At 39.9% G+C, this 17,644-nt stretch overlaps 1 long non-coding RNA gene across 1 annotated transcript; it reads right to left on the bottom strand.

Moving 5' to 3' along the window:
- Window positions 1-1,497: 1,497 nt before the first annotated feature.
- Window positions 1,498-11,545, bottom strand: LOC141772578 (uncharacterized). The gene is made up of 4 exons (XR_012594930.1): window positions 11,466-11,545; window positions 11,311-11,366; window positions 7,999-8,225; window positions 1,498-1,689 (listed from the first exon to the last, which is right to left on the bottom strand). It is a non-coding gene; the product is annotated as an uncharacterized LOC141772578 (long non-coding RNA).
- Window positions 11,546-17,644: the final 6,099 nt, after the last annotated feature.

Below are 17,644 nucleotides of genomic sequence, written 5' to 3'. Positions count from 1 at the left end.
GACCGAGATCCAGCGGGTGCATCAGTCATACTGTGACTCAAGCTTGTGAAATTTGTAAGGGTGAAAACAGTGCCATATTTGAAACTTCCTTTGGCAACAACAGCCTTTAACATAGGTCTCTCTCTGCTCTTCTTCTAATTAATTAAATCATTTAAATCACATCGAGTCCAATCAATACAATATATTATTGTGAAGACTCGTGCACACAGTGGAGCTTTTGCATTGCAAAATATTCAAAATATGCATCACTCCTTCTTTAGCATTGTTACCAGAAAATCTATTAATCCCTCAAGGCAAACTCTTTGCTTGGCGCCTCCACATGGAGGTCAGAGGTCAGGGTCAGCTCGAGTGCAGCACCTCTGAAGCTGACAGCAATTATGTGAAACCAGATTTTTTTTTTTACTGCAGCAGCTTTTAAAATATGTAATATTTGACATTACGAACACTATTTTGTTTTGCAAGCTTCATGTCCTAAAGTTGAACTATTTATGTAGCAGCAGATGTATAGTAAGAATCTGTAAGCAAGGTTAATACAGGTCAGTCTGCTGTCTTCACCAATAGGTGGCAGACAGAGATTACATTTGCAGAATAATACCATGTGACATCTCTGAGAAATGACACCATCTTGTGGTGATACTTGGACATGAAGAGTACTTGTATGTTGACTTTTTTTCCTTCCATTTAAAACAGTTCTTGCTGCTTATTTACATGTCAGAGAAGTAGAAGAAGTAGCACCACCACCCACCACGAACAGACACGTGCATCTCTGGTGATGTGAACATCATTCAACAAGAACAGTTTCTACCCACAGGCCACCACTCCACCATGATGAACACTTAATCAGTCATTCAGTCATACACTGTCAATAAGCCTGTAACACCAAATATCCACTGCTGCTCTTATGAATTATAATTCTTACAGTCTTTACATTTTTAGATTATAATTTACAATCTTAAATGCACATTTTTAGATTATAATTTACAATCTTTAATGCACATTTTCAGATTATAATTTACAGTCTTCGATGCACATTTTTAGACTGTAATTTAAAGTCTTTAATGTACATTTTTAGATAATAATTTACAGTCTTTAATGTACATTTTTAGATAATTTACAGTCTTTAATGCACATTTTTAGACTATAATTTACAGTCTTTAATGTACATTTTTAGATTATAATTTACAGTCTTTAATGTACATTTTTAGATTATAATTTACAGTCTTTAATGTACATTTTTAGATTATAATTTACAGTCTTCAATGCACATTTTTCTGTATGTATCATCTGTCACTTTATGTATATATTGTAATATGTAAATACCTGTCACTGTAAATATAATTCCTACTCAGTGTACATACAGTATATATACATCTCCATATGTACATACTGTACATAATCATCTAGTCCACATATACCCATCCGGTATTTATTTCCTTGCACTATTTGTATTGTTTACAACTCTCGAGCGCTTGACCATTTATTATTGTATTTTTTTATTCCGTTATTTCTATTCAGTGTAAGTACATTGAGAGAGCTGCATAGAAACCAGAGTCAAATTCCACGTATGATTCTCACCCCTCCACATGTCTCACCTCAGCTCTGGTTGTCTCCTGGCAGTGAAGCACATCAGTGATTATGTCCAGCAGAGGGTAGTCTTGCTCCGTTTCAGCGCCAGTCCCTCACCTGAGTCTGAGGTGTTGAAGGTTTGCCGTCACAGAGAAATAAAGACAATGCGGTGAACATGAATCAATGACGCAGTCATCTAGAAATCATTGTGGCAACGTGGTTCGAACACAATCCATCCACTCAGAACAATCTCTTAACACCCCGAGAAGGCTGAAGACCATAAAAAGTGTTAATATATAATTAAGGCTATTTCAAGGAACATAGTTTCACAGGTAGCCCAACCCTGTTTCCTCATTAGTCCACATTCTGCAGTGTGATTTAAAACCTGCCCTCCAGAAATGACAATCAGACGCAGCTGAATTAAGTTACTACTTAATTCAACGGACCCTCATCAGGTCTAAATCCAACTAAAGTAGAGAAAGCAGAGGAGCTCTGTCACCCTGACAGATGAGCGTGTATTCGGAGCGGTTGGGAGGGGTAACAGATGAGAGTCACCTTGGTGATAGCGCATCTGGAGTTTTAGAATTCTCCCTCTCCCTCCTCTGTCTTACCTGATTGATCAAAAGGGAAGGGGCCCGCCTGCCCATTTCGGGCCTGTCAAATCCCCGCGTGGCAGCTGCAGTCCCCGGAGAAAGCGACTATAGCCTGGGCTGCATCTGTGCTGGTTACTTACAGAGACGATCTGGGCTCAGTTTTATCACTGTTTTTTTTAAATTTATTTCCATTGGGAATGGAGAGCAGATTCTCTCTGCAGAGTGCTGATGTGATGACCGCAACAACAAATAAGAGCCAGGCTTTACAGTTGGGGATTAAAAGGTTTACAAACTCCTCTACGAAACAGGATCGAGGTTCAGCTGCAGAGTTGAGTCACTTCAACATTTGTCTTATTGATTGCTTTTTGACTGGCATTCCCCAGTCAGGCAAATTGGAAAGAGGGCACTCTCCCCTCTCGACCAGAGTAGACAGGATTTGTATGAACAGAGTGGCTAGGCAGTGACATTTTGAGAGCATCCCTTAAAACTTAGAGGAAAGGAATATGTTACCTACAATCTGCACAGACCCACTTAAGCAACTTAGTATTTCACTTCCATAAAGGCCATGACACACCAAGCTGACGGTCGGCCGTCGGACAGTTTGGGGCCGTCGGTGAGCGTCTGTCTGCCTAGTTTTTTCGGTGCTTCCTGCACCATCAGCTCTAATCTGCCCATGTCAGAGTTTTTTTGGCCAACGTTGGTGAAACAAATCACTCTGATTGGCTGTTCAGCTTAAGCGAATCAGTGCACGAGAAGAGAAATGGACGTGAGGAAAGCAAGCAAACGAGTATGATCAAAAGGACAAACACAGAAGGCTCTTCTCATTTTTCATTTTCATCTCATCTGATCATTCCAATACACAGATAATTTCACAGCGACATAGCCGTCTGGAATGAAGCTAAGTGGTGAGTGAGAGTGGTGTGGAAATGGTCGGCAAATGCTGCTTTGTTTCATGTACGTGTCACTACAAGCGCTTGTACAGTATATCCTCAGTTCTCAGTCTTCCAGTTTCCCTTTTTAAATGACGAATACAGACTACCGCCGCCTGCCGGTAGGGAGAGTTATTTCATCTCACACAGGCACAGAACGTACGTCGTAGTAGTTGGCTGTTGGCTGTAGTCTCTGCGGTGTGCTTGAGTGCAACTTTTTGGCCAAGACAAAGGCGACATGAGGCGACGTAAGAGTCAGCCTTCATCGCCGCTAGTTCTTTGATGTCAGATTGGTGTGTCTGGGCCTTAAAGTTTGGGGACTAACAAGAGACAGAAGCTCAAAATTGAAGCAGCATAGAAATATCCTTGCTTTTAGTCTTTAGAAAGCTCTAAAACCACTGATCCTACACTTCCAGTAATGCAACTCAATAGCATCTTTTTTTTTTAAAGTTATTTTTTTGGGGGGCATTTTTCCATTTTTTTTATTGAGGACAGTGGATAGAGTCTTGAAAGGGGGGAGAGAGAGAGTGGATGCGGAAAGGGCCACAGGCCGGATTCGAACCCGGGCCGCCGCAGTCAGGACCAAGCCTTGATACATGGACGCCCGCTCTACCAACTGAGCTAACCCAGGCGCCCCTCAATAGCATCTTTCACTGATTCAGAAGGCTATTCCAGAGTCACAGAAGACATTATGCAACTGTTTTTCACAGACTGACTAGCCTACTCCTCCTGATGAGTAAACTGAACATCCTGTAAAATTGGTAAAATGCCGCTTTAGATACCTAATCTACCGATTTAGCATTGAACTCCTATAGAGTGGAACAGGAATGAGTACAGGAATGAGTCCTAAAACCCGGACATGTGTTAGTATTTTAGCAATTCCAGTACCGTTGTCTCGAAGTCAATGTTTTTTTTTAAATGGGTTTTTAGTTAGATGCCTGCAATAAGGTCTGTGGTTAACACAAGCTTAAGAGAATTTAACGTTTTGTTCTGCGACATAAAATATGTCAGTAAATATCCCACACATCCACAGCTTTTATATGTCTTAAAAAAGGCGATTACTGACAAGTGGCTAAATGACACTACAAGACGTCATCACGCCGACACGTCCGTCTTTACAGCTTCGTTGTGTAAACTCGTGTTCATGCGACCGTTGTGTAGTTCGTTTAAAGCCTAACATTAGCTTTTTACTTCTGGCGATTGCATTCACACTTCAAAAATCATAAAAGTGTGGAGATTATTTTACGGAACAAAATGTTTAAGTATCATCAAACGTTTGTTTGGCACAGAGCTTATTTTCTGCAATAATCCAAAATCCAATGGAAAAATCCCATGGAAAAATCCCATTGGCTTTTTGTCGAGGGAACCCGTGCGATTCTAACTTCCGGGTTGGCGTCATCACTGTAGCAATGTTGATAGACTCAAGATGGAAAACAACAAATAAAAGGACCTAAATCAATGCAGCAGAACCACAGATGTTGTCTTCTATATTTTTCACGCATTCTTCTTCCTTGTCAAAACCTGGCACCTACATTACCCACAATGCAACTTGACCGCCGACAGTTCGGTTGGAGATTCGGATCATGAATGTATTAAGAGAACTGGATACAGCGTTGGAGGCGACTTCCGCCTGGAAAGCCTCGGTCTGGGTCTCATTCACATGAACGGAGGAAGGGAAATAACTCTGAATTTGGCTATTAGTGCATTTTACAACTTTAAAACCTAATGATTTGTATAAGGGCTATTATCCATCCATCCATCCATCTGCAACCGCTTATCCCGTTAGGGGTCGCGGGGGGGCTGGAGCCGATCCCAGCCGACATTGGGCGAAGGCAGGGTACACCCTGGACAGGTCGCCAGTCCATCGCAGGGCTGACACATAGAGACAGACAACCATTCACGCTCACATTCACACCTACGGGCAATTTTTTTAGAGTCCACAATTAACCTAACCTGCATGTCTTTGGACTGTGGGAGGAAACCGGAGTACCCGGAGAAAACCCACGCTCACACGGGGAGAACATGCAAACTCCACACAGAAGGGTCCCAAGCCGGATTCGAACCTGCAACCCTCTAGCTGTGAGGCGCCAGTGCTAACCACTGCACCACCGTGCAGCCTATAAGGGCTATTAGAGTGTTCCTAATGGGGAGGTTATTTACCTAAAAAAAAATTATCCGCTGAGTTACAGACGTCTCTTTCCCAATGTAAGTCTATGCGAAAAAGTCTTTTTAGGCCCAGTGGCATCACGTAACGGACATGGAAGTTGCAGTACTGCCGTTTGGCCACTGCGAAAGTTGGGATTAACGACCGGCACTTTTCCTTGGGGCTTGATTCAGATGTGTTATGTTAGCCTCTTTCCAGCTCCACACCTCCAGATTATTTTCATTTTCACCCTTGTAGTCCTCAGCCCCAACCGATCCGACTCAAGTGGCAATTTATCATACTTTGCACAGCTCCCTCTGGGGCCACAAATACAAATACATACAACTTTTTCACATATGGAGGAGGACTCCTCAAGACCTGTAAACAGACTTTGACGTGTATAATCGGTGGCGTTCTCCTTTAAATCATAAGATGCATTTCTTTGGTAAACAACACATCACTTTCTTTGTCCCTTTTCAGTGTCTAGACAGCTTAGAAAAGAAATAAAGGGCAGGTTTTAGATAAGCAGATTGGACTTGGAGCCTGCAATCCAGCTGTTGTAGCTGGGAAGTCCCATAGCGGTGTCTGGAGTAATATCAGTTGACAGATCCCCTCTCTGACACCAGGATGTCCGTCTCTGGCCTTAACCACATCACAGTGTTGGGTATCCTGTGGAAGCGGGTGTCAGATAGCCGCCTATCGATGAATGATTAGAGTTGCTGAAGATGGACTGTGGCGCAGCCACCCGCGGGGGTCTAGGTGAGACGGATGGGCCCATTTGTAATGCAGAGGGGGCCCCGCAGCTGCATTAACTATTTAAGTGTGGTTATCTCAGGGTAATGGTAGGCCAGCAGCACGGAAACAAACTACAGCAAGAGAAGGTGTAATCCTAATGTTGATGTATGGGCTCTGCTTCTGCAGATTATAGGGTCTATGATACAATCTGACTGATTATCTGTGAACTGTCACATACTGTATATATGAACAGGGAACTAAATTAGGGCTGTCAAAGTTAACAAGATAATAACGCGCTAACACAATTCGTTTTAACTCTACTCATTTCTTTAACGCATTAACGCAACTTGTGATTTTTAGGTTGTAGCGGACTCAGTTTTAAAGCTAGAGTTAAGATACTGGTATCATATGAAACTACAAAACTTAAGGAATCCATTGGTACCAACCATGTCATACTAGCTTGTTCGGAAAATAGAGGAGGCTAAATAACGCTCCAAACGTACGCAAAACTATCAAGTGCCACGTTTGAGAGTGAGCTGTCACGCCGGCGATAAGAGACAAAACAGTGAAGCGAGTATCTGATGTAAAGTTGTCCAGATTGTCACTTCAAAGTGTTTTAAGATTTCGACTCGATATCACCCCGACATCATCGTAATCAGATGAATTTTCAGTAGGGCTGTCAACAACGCAACAATAATGTGTTTGTTTTAACGCCACTAATTTCTTTGACGCATTAATGCAATCAATATTTCGGAGGTTGCAGCGGGCTCAATTTTAAAGTTACAGTGAAGATACTGGCATCATATGAAACTAATAAACCTAAGTAATCCATTGGTACCAACCATGTCATACTAGCTTGTCGCGAATAAGGCTAAATAACGCTCCAAACTTATGCTAAATTTTGCCAAGGAAAAACTGGCATGGTCATTTTCAAAGGGGTCCCTTGACCTCTGACCTCAAGTTATGTGAATGAAAATGGGTTCTATGGGTACCCACAAGTCTCCCCTTTACAGACATGCCCACTTTATGATAATCACATGCAGTTTTGGGGCAAGTCATAGTCAAGTCAGCACACTGACACACTGACAGCTGTTGTTGCCTGTTGGGCTGCAGTTTGCCATGTTATGGTTTGAGCATATTTCTTATGCTAATTGCAGTACCTGTGAGGGTTTCTGGACAATATTTGTCATTGTTTTGTGTTGTTAATTGATTTCCAATAATAAATATATACATAAATTTGCATAAAGAAAGCATATTTGCCCACTCCCATGAAAATAGGAGTATTAAATACAAAAAATCTCCCTTTAAGGTACATTTACAGAAAAAAAACGTGCGATTTACTTGTGATGAATCGCGATTAATTATAGACAATCATGCAAATAATCTTGAATAAATATTTTAGTAGATTGAGGGCCCAAAAATAAATTCAAACAATGTTATCTAACCATTGTATGGTTAACATACCGTACAGAAGTTTTCATCTATTTCATTATAGATGCCTGGAATTATAGGAACAATAATTACACAGTTTATCCTAATCTAAAAGGGGTACCTTTAAATACTAGCTGGATTTAAAATGAGTTTGAGTGTTAAAACGTTAATGTCAAGTGCTATTGGCTATATCGTTTAGTTTACTAAACGATTCAATTAAGACTAGTCACAGTTGGTTACTCCACCTGTAAAGGATTTCTTTGTCTTAACACACACTTTACTCTGTACTCTGTGGGGCCGAATACTCCTAACCTCCGATAAAACAGTGTAACGAAGCTTGGCACAGAGGCTCGGCCCTGCCAACCAGCCTGAAATGATAGTTACCACCAGCCTGCCTCACTGCGCGGCCAGTAAATGTCTGAGGGGTTTCACCTTTGGTTGGCTGTTGGTGTTTGTTTTCACCTGCCAACAGGCACTGCGAGGAAGTTCACTTGTTAAACTTTCTACAGATGGTCAATATCTTTATCTGTTTTCCTGCTCTTACCAGTATAAGTCTTGACTTGAATACAGAGAAAAAGGGGGAAAATTGATTCCACTGTACCTTTCCTCTTCTCAATTTGTCACCCTGAAGCCCGTCTTGTAAATGTGCCCTCGGTGTCGATTGGCCTGAGGGATGGAGGAGCGCAGGGAGTAGCTGGGTGCAGGAGTGAGCCATCCATCCTTGGTACCTGGAAGGAGTAGTGGGGGGGGCAGGGTGGTGTTCCACCTGCTGAATAAATCATCGCTTAGCTCATTCTCCAGCTGCAGTCCAATTAACCAAAGGGGACCCTGTGAATGCAGTTAGGTGGCATGATTAATTACACAGCACTGACAATACACACCAAAGCTCACAATATCCCAAAGGGCAAACATCGAGCGCGGCTTTACTTTGCTTCCTTTTGAAGTATTGTTCGATTTGACTGTACAATGTTATTATTGGAAGTTTTTTGCCATTTTGCTGACACACAGCAACGAAAGCGGTAGAGTGTGATAGTCTCACACACACCCACAAACAAGCAAGCGTGCATATTTCAGAATCATGTGCGAAAACTCACACCTAGACTTGATGCAAAGCTGAACATTAAGCAACTAAATACAATTATCAGCACAGAAGATTTCTACCTCGCGGATGCAAAGTCGGCCTGTAATTTAGGGCGCAATTATTTCTTTTTACATGGCCCGTGACGAAGCTCTCAGTCTTACTACTGCAGCTCATTTAAATAGTGCCTTTAATTGAACATAAAAAGGCAGAGGAGAAGGTGCAAGGGAAAGGTTAATGGGACTGACACAAAGGGCAGATGGCAGAGGAAGTCTAGCCTTAAGTGTCACATCCTGCTTTCATCACAGCCCATACAAGGAGCAAATTAGGCCCGGTCAGTAATTAAGCCAGCTCCAGCGGCCAGCCGGGCTCTGGCCTCGGCTTTCTGTGGGATTACAGCCCTCTCCAAGGCAACTGCTGGTAATGACCTCCATCCTTCTATCAATAACATGCTCACACGTTGACGTCTGACTGCCGCCACATCCAATAGAAAGGTCACAGAGGATGTAACGAATGAGAATAGAGGAAGAGAGAGACAAGGACGTAATTGGAGGAGTGGTTGGTCAATAGTAGAAAGACTGCCGAGGCGTTGTTTACTCCATACCAATCTCCATTCAAGATGTTGCAGCACAGAAGATAACAAGATATCCCTTTCTATTCCCAGCATGTTTAGCTTGTTTCACTGCAGCGACAGAGAGAAGGTAAACACGGATGTGACATTTCCAACCAACTTTAGTTTCAAAGTTAAAACTTCTCTGTTTGAGGTGTTCATTAGAGAAACGCAGGGTTTTGTTTGTATGTGCCTTCCAGATGGTTTGGAATAAGTTGGACTTTGTAATGACTTTCATTAGCACAACAAAACAAATACAGCCTGTTCAAAGTCTGTTTTTCTTCACAGCCGAACATGTAGCAGTAAGTGACAACACACGGACAATTAACATAGAAATTATATTTAAGGAAGTTCAAAATAGAGCATGTGTATTTGATTAACATCACATATTCCTCTGTTATTGGTGTGGTATTGGTGTGATTATTTACATGTATGAGCCTGAAAATGATGTTTTCTTTGCAGAGCCTTCACTTCCACTTAGTTTAGCTTTAGTATAAAGACAGGAAACAGAGGGAAACAGTTAGCCTGGCTCTGTCCAAAGGTAACAAAATCCACCTACCAGCACCTCTGAAGCTCACTAACTAACACATAATATCTTGATTTTTAAACCTGTACAAAAACTGAAGTGTAAAAACAATATGTTGTGCTTCTTTTTTAAGGGGGGTTTGTGCGGGACTATTATGTTACCTTAAAGGCAGGGCCAAGCCATAGATATAAGAAGTGGACGTAGTCATCGTGACATCACTCATTGGTTTATGGTTTATTACGCCATCTTGGCTTTTTGCAAGCAGAAGTGACACGAGAGGGTGGAGCTAAGTACAACCGAACGCTGAATAAGACATTTTAAAATGTTCTAATTAACTTTCATGAACTGTAAACACACTGTGAAAGGGTTGTAGTTCTAAGACAAAAATGCGGACAACTCCCAGGCCGGACAACACCGTGGTAGCGACCTGTCAATCACAAGGTAGCCCCGCCCTAAAGCATACCCTGCTTTATGGTCTACTTGACTCTAAATGGGACCATAATTTACTAAATGAACATCATGCTGTATTGAAGAAGACTTGAAACTAGTGATTGAGACCATAAACTCATGTTTACAATGTTTACTGAGGTAATAAATCAAGTGAGAAGTAGGTTCATTTTCTCATAGACTTCTATACAATCAGACTTCTTTTTGCAACCAGAGGAGTCGCCCCCTGCTGGCTATTAGAAAGAATGAAAGTTTAAGGCACTTCTGCATTGGCTTCACTTTTCAGACTTGGAGGTTGCCCACTGGGTGAAAATAGCTGTTTCCCCTGTTTCTAGTCTTCATGTCGAACTATTCCTATAAATTTAGTTAGCTCTAGCTGTACAATAATTCATATTTAATGAATACCAAGAACCATATTCTGAATAATTCAAATACTAGATATATGACATTTAATCTGGGGGTATATATTACAGATATGGGTAGATGGAAGTAATTAATTGACGTTTACAGCTCAATGAAATGCAGTGCATTTGATTTTCCTTTTAAAACATTGCTCTGAGCAGTGAGCAGCTGCATACAGGGCAGACAGAGTAGTGAGGACCTTTGACGGTCTTGTCTAAAGCTCAGGTGGATGGAAACTGGTTACAGTGGTGAAAACGTTTCATGAATGCATGTTTAGATTCTGTCCTGGATGCATAATAACTTGATGTTAAACAGTTAATAGAGCATTACAGCACGTCCTTTAATGAAGCTGCTATTGAAGCTGGATTCTTCTTCTTTTTTAACCATTAATGCTTATTGCTGAACACAAGCTGGTACAAATGTATCCCAGCTTCTATTCAGCCCATACCAGACAAAAGAACAGCTGGACTAATTAGAGTTTGAAAAACACACACTAGCCTAAAACTAAACACACACATGTAATAAATAATATATCAAAAATATCAAGGCATGTGATGATCTGAGAGAGTCTTATGAAGCAATTCACTGTTTGAGATATGCTATCAGAAAATAAAAGGAAGGATATAATGATATATTATAATTTAAAATAATCTACTAATTAATATTTAATATATATATAATATTTATTTTTTTGATGTTCACGACATAGATATTAAAACATCGCATGAAAAATGACTTGATGAAACACACTATCAGATGCCCAGGTGAAGTTTTTAAAGTTTCTATAATTTCATACATTATTCATTTGTGTCATCTTACAACTTTTAAGGATACACACTTGGACGCTTACCTGCAATAAGTTCAGGTGATAGCCAGTTAGAGCTCTCTTTAAGTCCTCTGGGGGACCTGTAAAAGCCAAAGATTAGAGTTTTTTTCTGTTGCTGTTGGCTGTTATGAATATAAGATGAATAAATATTTTCACGAGTAAATATCTCGCAGGTTTACCTCTTCTGTCTCTCACAGTTTGCAGGTTTATCTGGTTGTGTACCAAACACATTTGAGCTGTTTTTAATCCTGGAAGCAGCTGTGGCGAGAACACAAACTGAGTTATCCTCAACACCACAACTGTAAATGCAGTTTAGTTTTGATGGACTGGTGAGGAATATCACAAGCAAAAGCAATTAAGATAAGCTGTGATGCTCAATGTACTTCACACCTAGCCATAACTATTTAAATTCTTTCTTTGTGACCATGAGGGGTACATCCACAACAGGATGCTGCATGCAAATGCTACAGCATACATTTGCATTCTGACAGTAGCTAAATCTGTGTATATTTTGTTAATATAACCTCAAAGGCTTTTTTTTCTGTAGCTGGCCATTGATAATCCTGTTGAATAAACATCATTTTCATGTGTAAATATTTTTCGTGGGTTCATCTTAGGCAGCCTTCTCTCCCACACGACACAGGTTCATCTGCTATAAAATGCATTGTAGTTGTGTTCCGACTGCAGCTGCTTCTGAGGATTAAAACCAAACATGACTTATCCCGCGCGCTGTGATTGTAAAGGCGGCTTGGTCGCTTTTTTCCAGATAGGGTGTCTCAATGTATAACAATGACTCTTGGCTGCAGCCGCAAACATTTCTCTGAATTGGATTACATTCACACAATGCAGGCAAAATTCTGATCCTAGATACACTGCGGCAATGGATAAAGGAGAGGAAGGAGAAAAGCACATCTCTGAGGGCAGATGTGACAATTCATTTTAAAATAAAATCGGAAGTCTGCAAGCTCACTGTTTTTAAGAGTGCAACGTGTACTGACTGTTTGTGAAATTAATTTATGTATAGAATGGTTCGATATTTTGGGAAATATGCTTTTTTAAATTTTTGTTACAGTCATGTCTGTACGTTAAATGTGAAGCTACAGCCAGGGGATGGCTAAATTAGCTCAGCATAAAGACTGGAAACAGAGGCTCCCTTTGATATTACCGTTTTTGTACGGATTAAACAAAACAAGATATATAACATGTTGAGCAGGGTCGACAGCGGTATCAATCTTCTCATCTCACTCTCATAAAGAAAGCTATTAAGTGTATTTCCCAAAATGTCGAGTTATTCTTTAAAGGTCTTATTGATGACATTTTTATTTAGACAAATATTTTTTTTTTTAAATAATACATCCACAGAACCTTTAGAAAGGGACTGAATAAAAGTATGGCTTTGCTGAAAATAATTATTATGACTGTGAATTAATAATTTTAAAAAGTTTGGTGGGTCCAAAATTAATGTTTTGTTTGTCTCTGTGGAAGATATGCGATGTTTGGTTCCTACTTCTAACGAGGCTTGTGAGCCAATTGTAAAACGACATTGGTATCACGTGGTATCTCTGGGTTATCAGTTAATGTGGAATATAAGAGATTTTAGACCAATAGCCCTTACCTCAGTGATTATGAAATCTCTAGAAAGAATTCTGCTCCAATATCTTGTCAGTACAACAAAAGACAAACTTGATCCATATCAATTTGCATATAAGCAGGGTTGTGGTACAGAAGACGCTGTTGCCACTCTGGTTCATATTATTACAAAACATTTAGACAAACCAAAAACCTATGCAAGAGCCCTTTTTCTAGACTTTTCATCAGCCTTCAATACAATACAGACAGACATCTTGGTGTCAAAAATGGTCCAGCGGGAACTGAATCCCTATTTGATACACTGGTATGCCTCCTTTCTCACTAACAGAGTTCAAATTGTAAAAGTAAATAAAACCCTTTCCACTGCCATCACGACCAACGTCGGGGCCCCTCAGGGTTGCGTGAGTTCAGCTATGCTTTTCACCTTTTACACCGATGACTGTCGTACAAATACACCAAATCAATACATCCTAAAGTATTCTGATGATACGGCTATAATATCTCTGTTAAGTCACTCGGACAACCCTGAGCTGCACCAACATGGCGTGAACAAAATGGTCGAGTGGAGTGACAGTAATGCTCTTCAGATTAACATAAAGAAAACGGAAGAAATTGTATTTGGTTCACCATCTGATTCTCATAAAGTTCCTATTGTTATTCATAACGAAAAAATCCTGCAGGTATTTTCATATAAATATTTGGGAGTAATGATTGATCATCTGTTATCTTGGAAAGACCACATTGAATTTGTCTGTAAAAAGACAAAACAAAGAATTTACTTTCTCCGCCGCCTCAGGTCTTTTGGGGCAAGTAAACAAATTCTTCTATTGTTTTTTACTTCTGTGATTATGAGTGTCCTGCAGTATTGTTATACTACATGGTACAAGAATTTGTCAACTACTTTAAAGTCAACACTGCTCCAACAAATGAAAATCTGCTCAAAGATTGTTGGTCAACCCCTTGAGAAACTCTATGAATCAGCCTATCATAATAACATCTTAAGGCTGGCTAACAACATCGTCTCTAACCCCAATCATGTTTTTAACAGTGAATATCAACTGTTACCATCGAATCGGAGATACAGGGTTCCACGATTTAATAAGGTTAGACTGAAGCACTCTTTTTTGCATCAGTCAATCCTTAAACTAAATATGGAGCCTAATCCCAGATCAAATGTGCGTTAAAGGGCCCTGAATATTGTCTTCTGTGATTGTAATGTTTAAATGTTTGTATCCTTGTTTATTGTCTTTGTCCTTTCTGTGATGTTGCAAACGGAGTTGCTGTTATGCAAAACAAATTTCAGACCTGTCTGACAATAAAGTATAAAGTATAAAGTAGTAAAGTATAAATTGAGTTTGACGGTAAGTGCCTGGCGACGACTTGATGTGAAGTAAATGCAATGGAACGGGTGCTTAAAGGTGTTATTGATAACATTCAGCCATGCACTACGTGTCGCATTCATCTAACATCTGGTGGCTGAATGTTATCAATAACACCTTTAAGAATGCAGTAAAAAATTAAGATAAACCCAGAAATTATTTCCAATTCTTAGACAGTGGTTATCTCTATAAATATCGTAAATAAAACTTTTGCACTGCAGTTGAATTTGTATTTGGTTGCCAGGCTGCTCATCAATGTTTTACTAGGATACTAGCTTAGGTTTTAGCTGATTCACAGGCCAGACCTGAATGTAAGAAGTTAATAACTTCAGCCAAGGTTCATCATTATTTATTTTCTCGAGGCCAAGCCGCTTTGTTAATACATTCAAATTCATTAAAACAGTTGGACTCAGCCTCCCCGGGTGAGTGAAGAGGTTGATGTGAGAAAGAAGCGAAGCTGAGCTCACAACTCAGATCCCTGAATTACCTGAATGTATAATTTAAAGAGATGCAGCGTCTCAACGTTCTGCTTTGCACTTTAGCTTCACAGCTATTTGGTCACTAAAAGAGATAAAGCCTTTTAGTTTGGTCATTGTTGCTCATCCAAATGTATGAAGTCTACACATATATAATGTAATATATTGTAATAGCAGAATAATAGCAGAAAACCTCCCAGACCACAAGGTGATACATTTAGTTTGCTGGTTTTGTCTGCACAACAGTACAAAACTCAACAATAATCAATATCCAATTATGTATAACAAAACAAAAAAGCAGCATATACTCACATTTAAAGGGACACTGTGTAGGATTTGGTGGCATCTAGTGGTGTGGTTGCAGATTGCAAACTAATGAAAACATAGCTATGAATATTATATTCCATTTCTCTCCCCTGAAATGCTACATACTGTTCCTTTAAGGAAGTTGGAACCATCTAAATGTTTATTTGGCATTTTTGCTTGAAATAATTACTCAAGTTATTAATCGATTATCAAAAAAGTTGGGGATTCATTTCCTGTCAATCAATTCAGTAATTGTTTAAGCTCCAGTAAAGTCATAAATGTCTCCAAAATGTCTTGACACAGCTTAAAGTGAAAACCCATCAGGTGAATCAGGTGAACCGAAACACCTCCCACAAGAATACAGCAGCCCTTAATGGAAACGTACCCAACAAGAAACAATGGAATACCTTTGTAATGTCTCTGTAAGTATTATTTAATAAAACAATGCTATGAATCACCTCAGTACCAGATAGACTGTGTTATATATAGTATTGGCCATTTGTCCAAACTGAAATATGTCTCGCTGCCAAAAACTGTCTCACACTGGGCATTTAAAGGCTTTAAAACATTGAACATGGTCCATCTCAGGAATTATTCCTACTTACCTCACTTGTCATGTCGTTTCTTGTGTGTTTCGTCCTGTGCTTTGTACTGGTCGTGTTTCACTTTGCTGCATTACTGTTTTACACAATGCTGTTGTGTGATTAATTGGTGGGCTCGATCCCTGTGAAGTCCTTTGAGACATATTGTACTCGTGATGAATGGCAACAGAAAGATACTTGACTTCATATTCTTTATTGCAAGCTGGGTGTGAGACATGAATTACAAACTAAACGCCATATGCTTTGATAAATAAACCATAAACCTGTGTTGAATCACAAACACTGGGACTAATATTGATGATGACATTTGAAATAAAACTGTTACTAAAGGCAAAAAATTGCAATAATGTGAAATTTATGTTGAATAATTATGCCAGGTAACAGTAAAAGTTGATTAATGTTTTAACCAAGAACGCATTGTAGCACAAATTAAAGCAGCTATTGCAGGAAAAAAAAGGTGTCTTTAGAACGTGTTCATTGCATGTCACACAGTGTCAGATGGGTCTAATAAAGTCTCGGTTGCAATCTGCGTCAAACTGTGTGACACCAATTTTGAGGCATGTCAGATGCTGTGATGGAAGTCTGGTGAATGGTGATGCTACGATGGGAATAGAACGAAAAACAGATGTAAGCAAAGACATGTCATCAACTCGCGTCATTCACGGCTCGCGTGGTCTGGAAATGTAGCAAAACATTTAAATAGCTTTGTCCTTTGAGCTGTCACTTCTTCACAATGAAAAACCACAAAAGGTGAATGTGAGTGTGAAGCTGGTCGTGGCCCCCAATGTATTCTGCGTCATTTCATGTCATATTCTGATTGGTTAGTTAGTAAACGTGGGCAACGTGTAGCAACAATCACATTGAGGGACTTTGGTCCATCATTTCTGACACTTACAGGATTTTGTTTATGTTTTTGGTCACTGAAGCCCTATATCGACCATCTGTACTCTCACAGTGGAATCTAAGATTGATGTGGCACCTGTAAAATTATCTTTCTCTAAATACCTGTCCAATTCTTTTATTTTAACATTTGTTCAGTGTTATATCTTAATACTTAATTCTTTGCTACACATGTATTGCTCTCACCAGAAGGTGGCAGGGTTAGTTGTGTGTGGGACATTACTGCAAGATAGAAGAAGAGTAGTTGCAGTTGTAAGTTTTGCTCAGTGGGCAACGTCCGGGTCTGAAAAGTGAAGCCAATGCCGAAGTGCCTTAAAACGGCATTGTTTCTAATAGCCAGCAGGGGGCGACTCCTCTGGTTGCAAAAAGATTTCCTGATTGCATAGAAGTCTATGAGAATATGAGCCTACTCCTCACTTGATTTATTACTTCAGTAAACATTGTAAACATGAGTTTATGGTCTCAATCACTAGTTTCAAGTCTTCTTCAATCCAGCATGATGTTCATTTAGTAATTTATGGTCCCATTTAGAGTCAAATAGACCATAAAGCAGGGTATGCTTTAGGGCGTGACAACCTTGTGATTGATAGGTTGCTACCACGGTGTTGTCCGGTCTTGTAGTTGTCTGTTTTCGTCTTAGAACTTTAACCCTTTCACAGTGTGTTTTCAGTTCATGTAAGTTAATTGTAACATTTTGGTCCCCTAAAAATATCTTTTTAGCGTTCGGTTTGTACTTAACTCCACTCTCTCGTGTCACTTCTGGTTGCAAAATACCGAGATGGCGACAGCCCGAAATGACGTTCTAGAGCCTTCAAAACGGCAGTCCACAAACCAATTGGTGATGTCACGGTCAATTTCTTATATTTAATCCATGGTTTTACTGAGTCTTGATGTTGAAATGCCAACAGTGAACGTTCTTCTACACTAATACCGTGGCAGTCTGAACAGTGTGACACTGACGACCACCACGTTCATCTCACGATTGTCAACTTTCATCTGCAACAGCACAACGTTGCACAGTCGCCTTAAGTGTTATCTTGCTGCCAGTTCCAAAGGTTGGACAAAAAAACTCCGAAGCCACACTTGATGGAAATCCGTTGTGATG

Source organism: Sebastes fasciatus, chromosome 8 (assembly GCF_043250625.1).
Source record: "Sebastes fasciatus isolate fSebFas1 chromosome 8, fSebFas1.pri, whole genome shotgun sequence".
Lineage (NCBI taxonomy): Eukaryota > Metazoa > Chordata > Actinopteri > Perciformes > Sebastidae > Sebastes > Sebastes fasciatus.
Note: the sequence above shows the minus strand (reverse complement) of the source record. Positions and strands in the feature narration are given on the sequence as shown.